This window comes from Prionailurus viverrinus, chromosome C1, assembly GCF_022837055.1.
Source record: "Prionailurus viverrinus isolate Anna chromosome C1, UM_Priviv_1.0, whole genome shotgun sequence".
NCBI classification, from domain to species: Eukaryota; Metazoa; Chordata; class Mammalia; order Carnivora; family Felidae; genus Prionailurus; species Prionailurus viverrinus.
This window is the reverse complement of record NC_062568.1, coordinates 97291305-97298372: the sequence shown is the minus strand read 5'-3', so window position 1 is coordinate 97298372 and position 7068 is coordinate 97291305. Positions and strand designations below refer to the sequence as shown.

The 7068-nt window shown below is 48.2% G+C and overlaps 1 non-coding gene across 1 annotated transcript; it reads right to left on the bottom strand.

Moving 5' to 3' along the window:
- Positions 1–6744: 6744 nt before the first annotated feature.
- On the bottom strand, positions 6745–6851 carry LOC125174199 (U6 spliceosomal RNA). The gene has a single exon (XR_007155325.1). It is a non-coding gene; the product is annotated as a U6 spliceosomal RNA (small nuclear RNA).
- Positions 6852–7068: the final 217 nt, after the last annotated feature.

Genomic DNA, 7068 nt, shown 5'->3' with positions numbered 1-7068 from the left:
AAGACCATTCGAACACTCGGGGTAATAGTAGTTGTTATGAAATCGTTGTTTATTAAACAATGAATGACTCCCTTCCTTCCTTCCTTCCTTCCTCGCTCCTTCCCTTCTCTCCTCTTCCTTGCCTTGCCTTGCCTTGCCTTGCCTCCATTCCATCCTTCCTTCCCCTTCTTCACCCATGTCTCCAAGGGAACAAATACCCTTTTACAATTGGAACGAATGATGGCTTGTGGAGGTCAAGGCTGACAGGCCTGTCTGTTGTACCTTGTGTTCCTATGTGTGTGTGAGTACACATTCAGCTGTTTGGAAGGGGAAAAAATGCTGCTTTTCATAGAGTTTCTGTCCTTTCTTGACTTGGCAGGTCAATCTAATCAGAAGGGGAAGAGAATCCTGGCATTGTGGGGATAATAATACCTCAGCAAATACCTTCAGCAAAACTGGCTTACAGGTGTTTAAAGGCAAGGAGAACAATTTGAGAACTTGCAAAACACTGGGGTTTACAATTCCACCACAAAAGATAAACATTTGTTTAAGTCAACCTGTATGCCTAGTGTGGAGGTACGCATGTGGGAAATGTTGACAATGCCGACAAGGCCAAGAGGTGTGAAATTTAAGCACATTATCACTCACTGTCAGATGCTAATGACTCTCCTCAAGGTGGAAGAGATTAGTTTAAATGCAAAAATGATTATCCCTGGCAATAGAAGCGCCAGTGAGATCTTCGCCAATTATTTGGGCTCTTGTTTTTCCTGACAATACTAGTCATTAGTTTTTGGCTCTGCTGTGCATGTGAGAATGGAGATTCAAGTGCCCCTCTAGATGACTGCTGCTCAAGCCGCATTGCCATCCAGAACACACCTGTTTCCCAATACACACGCACACAAACATCGTGTACATTTCCTGCCCCTATGGAAATGTACAAGTCCAAACACCTACCAAGAAGTAGAACAGGAGTAACTCATTTATGAAAGATGCCCCAGAAATCTCTTAAATGTAAAATAATGTCATATTTGACCAACCGAAGGAGGATCCAGATGGGGAGGGGGACATGAATGCCATCGATTAAAGTCTGCTTTTTTCTTAAAAAAAAAAAAAAGAAAAAAAAAAGACAAAGAAGGTTAAACTAATTTACTCCTGGTATTTATCATCTATGGAGTTGTTCACATAATGAGTACAATAAAATTGAATGTACTGTCATCTTTATTGGGATGAAGGTTACATTCATAAGCTCCGCTTGTTTTAATAGGTTTATTGTACAGTTGTAGACGTGTGCTATTGCACTACGATGGATATGCTTTGAATATTTTTATAATTGTGGATAGTATAAAAGTCATTTTCTGTTAGATTGCACAAATCCATTACATTAGGAGAAGGATACATTATTGTAACAGGATTAATGTGCAACACATAAACATAATCAGTAATATTCTGTTTGATAAATTATCTCATTTTAATCGGAATGTGAAGAGATTTCGGGATAGTTCCTTCTTTGATTTGCATAATTGTATTACAGACAGGCAAATTGCATTATATTCTTCATTAACAATAGATGGCTTGTATAACTATTGTATTTTTGAAGGCACTGCTCTTAGATTCATCCTGCAATTTGTCATTTTCTGACATTGCTGGGGAGTGTAGTTGGGAGAGAATAGAGCCTAAAAAAGATTACTTGATTTTCGCTGAGTCCAGTAATATCTTGGCATCCGACTGCAGCGTGGTTATGCTATTGTTTGTTTTAACAAATTGCAACCCAGTGGCAAAGAACTTCTTTTAAAAATCTTCTAATTCGAGGACAATTCAGCCCTTGTAGATCTTCACGGCAAAGCGTCAGCCCTCCTAACAAACGCCACGTATCGAAAATGTGAATTAAAATTAAATTAGAACCATACGATTGATTTTATGTTTTTACTATGGCACATGCTCTCCCCGACAAAACTTCCCTTCCCTCTCCCAGGCCCAGACAAAAGCTAACAAGTTGCCCGACGCTCTGAATATTCCTCAGGGACACTCGCTCAGTGTTTATAGTCACTCAGCGGTGATTATCACAGCTCCTGTCCTAACGCTGTCAGCAGCCCTTACAAAAGCGCAGTGCAGGACCATGCGGCATTTCACCGCGTCTGACTTCCTTGGCTTTGGGGCCTGAAGGAGACGCCCCTTCTGATTAGGCCAGGCCCTACACCCCTGGCCTCCCCCAATGCCTTGCTGGAAGGAAGTCCTGGTGCAGCAGAGAAGCAATCCCCGCTGCTGTGCACCCAGCCCGGGGCCCCTCAGCAGTAACAGCACGCCCGTGTTGCATACATGAATGAATAAACGGATGAGCGAATGGAGACACGAGTCCCATCAAAATGACCGGTGTTTCTAGATGAAAAGATTGAAAAAGAAGAGCTTTCACCTTTAAAGCAAATTGTATGTCCTACCACTTTCTCCACTGAATTGAAAACGGAAGCCCTCTCACAACCCCTTAATAAGTCCCATTTGCTTTACCTGTGCTTAGCACCTGGAAGGTTCCAAAGCACCTTGACCTTGATTTCATCTGAATCTCACAATGGCCCCTTGACACAGGCAGAATGAAGCAATCCCTCCCCCATGACCCTACTGCCCTCCCCCCATTTACAAAACAAGGGTTGCCTGGGAAAAGGCTGAGTGCAAGATTACAAAACTGCTTCCTTATTGCCCTCACCACCCCTCCCACCCCACTGGAGGCTGTGCTCTACCCCGCCCCCCCACCTCACCTTCCCCCAGCCTTGGGCCCCGGCCTGCTGACTGGCCTCTACTCCTCCGACCCCTCCCTCCTTCCCCTCTCCCCTGTATTCTGCACTTTTACAGGGGATCCCACACTTAGCCCCTTAAAGCCGGCTCTTTATTTGCAGATGTATTTTAATTGTAAGCCTTTTGCTCCCCTATAACAAGGGTGAGCTCAAAAGACAGGTACCCGCTGTTTCAGGAACCACCGCTCCCCTCCAGCTCTCAGACTCTGAGGCCCAGAGTCAGACTCTGGGTCCTGAGTCAGACTCCTCCTTCCTCCATGGTGGGTTCTGTCCCAAGACCCTGTGGTCTCCCGGGAAATCCAGCTTCTGGATGTATTCTCACCCCTCTCCTCCAATACGCATGAACTATCCTCATTATTTCCAGGGAGCTTCTAGCCCCCATGCAATTAATTCAGCAGAGAAAATAATGCTGGAGGAAGGAGATGCGTCACTCCACATGTCCAGCGTTGTATGCTTGCTTCGACTCTGGCCTCCCTCAAGCCTCTTGGTCAAATATTCCTAACTTCTACTGAAGTTCTGCCAGTGAGCTCTTCAGTGGAATCATTCCACAAAGCCTGCAGATCTGGGCTCTCCGTTGCGGGGAAGGCCCAGGTGTCTGCAGGGAGTCAGGTCAGAGACTTGCAAGTCAGAGACTTGCAAGGGAAACCAGGAGGCATACTCTAGAGGAACCAGCGCCCAGGGGGTGTAGGGCACGGGCACACCCGGAAGGAGAGGAGAGAGAGATGATGCCCATCTCCCCAGCAGTCGTCTGGGAAGAGGAGCTGGAGGCAGAAAGTGGAAAGATGTTCTCATGAGCAGCAAGGCCACGGGAGGGCAGGACGGGGCCAAGAGATGGGCACTTTAAGAGCCTCCCCCGCATGGACCGTGGGAGCCGTAGAATCATAGAAAATTCATGTTCTCTTCCTGTTCTCTCACTAGAGAGGTTTCCAGTGTGCCTGGACCCACACACCAGTCCCCGCTGTTTCCTTTGCTTTGCCTCTTGCCTCCCCATCTACTCATCCATTAAGGACCAACTCAGGGGATTCCCTGCTGCGCGACCCCTTCCCTCATCTGTCACCATCTGTCACCGGAAGTGGCGACCCCTGCTCCTTCCTTGCCAGCCTCTCTTGTGGCATTTGTCACCCTGCGCTCACTCTGCAGCTGCGCGTCACCGGCCACCCCTTCCAGGCCAGTAGGTGAGACTGTGCCACTCTATTCCTCCGGTGCCTGCCACGGAGCCTGGTACGCAGCCGGTCCTGGCAAACGCGAGCCAGCGGGAGGCGTGAAGCACAGAGGGTGTTCTGCGTCTCATGCCTGGGTGGGGAGAACTGCGAGAGCACACCGTGACACTCATTTGTGGCAGGCTAGATAATGGTCCCCAAGGACACCCAGGCCCTAGTCACTAGAGCCCGTGAATGTCACCTTACACGGTTGAGAGACTTTGCAGACGGGATTACCCAAGGATCTGGAGGGGGGACGATTTTGCTGATTTATCCAAGTACGCCCCGAATGCCACCACCAGTGTCTTTATCAGAAGGAGGCAGAGGGACATTTGGGACAGACGAGGAAGAAGGAGGTGTAATGACCGAAGCAGGGAGAGAAAAGGTGATGTGACGCGAGCCAGGAGCCCAGGAATGAGTACAGCCTCCAGAAGCTAGAAGAACCAAGGAAATGACTGTCCCTTAGAGCCTCCCGAGGGGGTATGGCCTTGCTGATGCCTTGATTGGGCCCCACCGAGCCTCATTTCAGACTTCTAGCCTCTAGTATTGTGGCAAGAGAATAAACGTGTGCTGTTTTAAGCCACCATGCTTGTGGTGATTTGTCACAGCAGCAATGGGAAGCTAATACGGTTTGTTAAAACACTGGCCGCACGCATTCAGTTCTGGGCTTCCTCTCCACACAGGCTGTGCTCACTCCTACATCTAGCCTGAAAACCCCAGCAGCTGCGTTCTGGCCTACACTTTGTACACACACACCTTGCGTCCAGCTCTGGGTCACCACTGGTGCCTTTGCACGCAGCCATCTGCCCCTGCCAACGAGCAAGTTCTGAAAGGGCTGGTTTTCCGGAGCCCGAGCAGACGCTGATGTGTCTCCTCCGTTGCCTGTGGACCTCAAGTGCAAGGCCAGCTGATAAGAAGCAGCTCAGCCCCCTGCACCACCAACAGGAAGGCAAACCTCAAAGTGGGTGGCTGAGGCCCTCTGGGTGACCTGGGAGTGTAGCTGTGGGCCACGGACATTTCTACATGGGATGGGAGGTGGGGCCAATGGCCGATGAAAAAGGAAGAGGCCATTTTATTATGGGCCTAGCCCTAGACAGAATCCAGGTGGGAGAGGTTGTGTGGAGGCCTCCAGAAAGTCCGTAAGCTTCCAGATCTCTCACCTTCTCACCCCTCACTGGGCCTGAAAGGCCACCGTTTGTTCATTCGTGCATCAAGGACACACTGGGCACCTCCTAGGCTTTAGGCGTCATGCTCGGAATTAGAGATCCATAGAAAAATCCACTGAAGTCTACTGGAGGTCCACACTCTAGAAAGGACGATACCTGTGTGAGCACAACACGAATGCACATACATGTGTGCACACACAAGCACACAGATAACAGGCTAAGTGCCTCAAGGGGTGTGTACTTTCACATTGGTGACAATGGAGCACCAAGAAGCTGATTTGACCACAGAGTGGAGGACATTTAAGTCAGATATTAAAGGGTGGACAGTGCTTTTGGGGTGAAGGAGATGCCCGTTCATTAAGGGGATGAGCACAAGCCAAGGCACAGGGGTGAAAGGGCATGTTGTGTAAGGGAAGGCCCCGTAGTGCCATGTGGCTCAGGGGTGAGGAGGCCCGAGAGCAAAGATGGGGCCACATGTTAAAAGTTCAAGTCCCAGAGGCACCTGGGTGGCTCAGTCAGTTGAGCGTCCGGCTTCAGCTCAGGTCATGATCTCACGACTCATGGATTCAAGCCCCGCATCGGGCTCTGTGCTGACAGCTCAGAGCCTGGAGCCTGCTTTGGATTCTGTGTCTCCCTCTCTCTCTGCCCCTCCCCCACTTGTGCTCTGTCCCACTCTGTCTCTCAAAAATAAATAAATGTTAAAAAAAAATTAAAAAAAAAATTTCAAGTCCCAGCTTTGCTATTTCCCAGTGGTATAGCTTTGGGCAAGTTTCTTCATCTCCTGTGAGTCAGTCCCCTCATTTATTAAATAAACATTATGAGGGGCGCCTGGGTGGCTCAGTCGGTCGAGCATCCGACTTCATCTCGCGGTCTGTGAGTTCGAGCCCCACATCAGGCTCTGTGCCGACAGCTCAGAGCCCGGAGCCTGCTTCGGATTCTGTGTCCCCCTCTCTCTCTGCCCCACCCCTGCTTGTGCTCTGTCTCTGTCTTTCAAAAATGAATAAACATAAAAAAAATTTTTTTAATAAAAAAAAAAGAAACATTATGGTATCATCTCCCTCGCCTGCTGTCGTGAGGCTGATGTGAGCTCATTCGTGTAAAGAGCTGAGCACAATGCCCGGTGAGTAGAAGGTAGTCAGTGGCTCGCTAAACGTTGGCTGTTATTCTCGTGGTGGATCATGGATGCTGTCATGACAGAAATGACAGTGACTGATCTACAGCTGTATTTTATAACCAATACTCTACTGAATTCCTTCCAAAGGACATCCTATTCAACCTTCATGATGACTCTAGAAGTATTGGTATTGGTTTTCCTATTTCCGTAGGTGAGGGAGTTCAGATAAAGATCAAGGGACTGGTCCAAGGTCACACAGATATTGCATGGCACACTGGAAATGATGTCTCTGGTTCACATGTTACGTGCTCGCTCATCGTTGCTAGGCTCCACGGAACTTTGTCCTACATGCAGGGGCCCACAAGCTTTCTATCCAGGAAAGCAGAGTGTCACAATTGGTTTAAAAAACAAACAAACAACTATATATATATATATATATATATATATATAACCAGATAACAATCTATAAATCAAAGAAACAAAGTGCTATTCATTTGTTTTTAAATATGGAACCCTCCACAAATGTGTACATCATCCCTGCACAGGGGCCATGCTAATCTTTTCTGTGGCGTTCCAGCTTTAGCATACGTGTTGCTGAAGCAAGCACAGAATGCTATTGATTTTTAAATGAAGATACCCAGTGCTGGTGAAGGTATGGTACAATAGGCAGCTTCGTAAATGGCTTGTGGATAAGTGAGTCAATATGACCCTTCGGCAAAACAATTTTGTGTTATTCCAAAAGCCTTTAAAAGTCCAGCTGTTTGGGGCACCCGCGTGGCTCAGTCAGCTGAGCGTCCGACTCTTGGTTTCGGCTCAGGTCGCGA